The following is a 1,551-nucleotide window of genomic DNA, read 5'->3' on the forward strand; positions in this document are numbered from 1 at the left end:
CCAAAACATTGACCAATAAGCAACAGCATGATAAACAGAACACACTGAAGTTGTCAGGGACTTCATTTTACTTGGATCCACAGTTAACACCATTGGAAGCAGCAATCAGGAAATCAGACATCATATTGCATGGCAAAAATCTGCTGCAAAAGACCTCTTTAAGTATTAAGAAGCAAAGATGTCACTTTGAAGACTAAGGTGCATCTGACCCAAGCCATGGTGTATTCAGTTGCCTCATATGCATGTGAAAGCTGGATAATGAATAAGGAAGATCGAAGAGAGTTGATGTTTATTGTGCTGATAAAGAGGTGATGCAATTGTGGTGTTGGCAAAGAATACTGAAAATACCATGGACTGCCAGAAGAACAAACAAATCTGCCCTGGAAGAAGTGCACCTGGAATGCTCCTTAGAAGTGAGAATGGTCAGACGTCATCTCACCTACTTTGGTCCTGTTGTCAGAAGGGACCACCATTCCCTAGAGAAGGATATCAAAATTGGTAAAGTAAAGGATCAGCAAAGGGAAAGGCCCTCAACAAGATGGATTGACACATTGGCTGCAGTGATAGGCTCAAGCATAACAAGCATTGTGAGCATGGTGCAGGACCAGGCAGTGTTTTGTTCTAGTGTACATAGGGTTGCTGTGAGTTGGAGCCAACTCAATAGCACCTAACAACAACGATTCCATAGGACCCTTAGTGGCACAATGATTGAGCATTTGGCTGCTCACTAAGAGATTGGTGGTTCAAACCCACTAACTGCTCTCTGAGAGAAAAGACAGATCTGCTCCCATACAGATTATCCATTGCCACTGAATCGATTCCAACTCATAGTGACCCTATAGGACAGAGTAGAGTCGCCCCATAGCTTTTCCAAGGTTGTAATCTTTATGGAAGCAGATCACCAGGTCTTTCTTCTGTGGAGCAGCTGGTGGGTTCAAACTGCCAACTTTTCAGTTAGTAGCTGAGCACTTAACCACTGCACCACCAAAGCTTTTTCCCATAAAGATTACAGCCTAGAAACCCCAGTGGGGCAGTTCTGCTCTCTCACGTAGGGCTGCTATGACTCAATAGCACAACAGTGGTTCTCACCTCTGTTTTGTGGGCTTGGAATCACAATCATGTGGAGTACTGGGCTGAACTTACACAGTTTCTATTCAGTATAACTGTCTTCTGCTCAGACTAAACTCACATCTGTCAGGAAAAACTCCCTATTGTTGCATTATTCATTTTCTTGGAATCCCATTTAAACTGCACTTATTCCAAGATAAGTTTCTGTCTGCACCTTTGCCATTTCATTTAGTGTACCTTCAACATTTACATACTATGTTTTCTGACTGCCATGTGTGAGTAAGTCCTTTGCTTTGATTTCATTTATGTCTACCATGCCCCCAATTAGATGATGAATTCCCAAGGGTGAAGGTCCTATATTCTATTCCTTTGGGACTCTCCCATTCTCTTTGTTTTGCACCCAGTTGACATTTTAGTCAGTAACTTCTTGAACAATTTCTCTTATAAAGATCAGCACGAGGCTGGTCCCCATGAGGCGGAGGT

The 1,551-nt window shown here is 42.7% G+C and overlaps 1 protein-coding gene across 1 annotated transcript in view; it reads left to right on the forward strand.

Moving 5' to 3' along the window:
- THEM4 (thioesterase superfamily member 4) overlaps nucleotides 1-1,551 on the forward strand; it is a 16,222-nt gene that overhangs the window by 11,458 nt on the left and 3,213 nt on the right. The window lies entirely within an intron of this gene.

Source organism: Orycteropus afer, unplaced genomic scaffold, assembly GCF_000298275.1.
Source record: "Orycteropus afer afer isolate SDZICR_OR568_19922 unplaced genomic scaffold, OryAfe1.0 scaffold00290, whole genome shotgun sequence".
Taxonomy (NCBI): Eukaryota; Metazoa; Chordata; class Mammalia; order Tubulidentata; family Orycteropodidae; genus Orycteropus; species Orycteropus afer.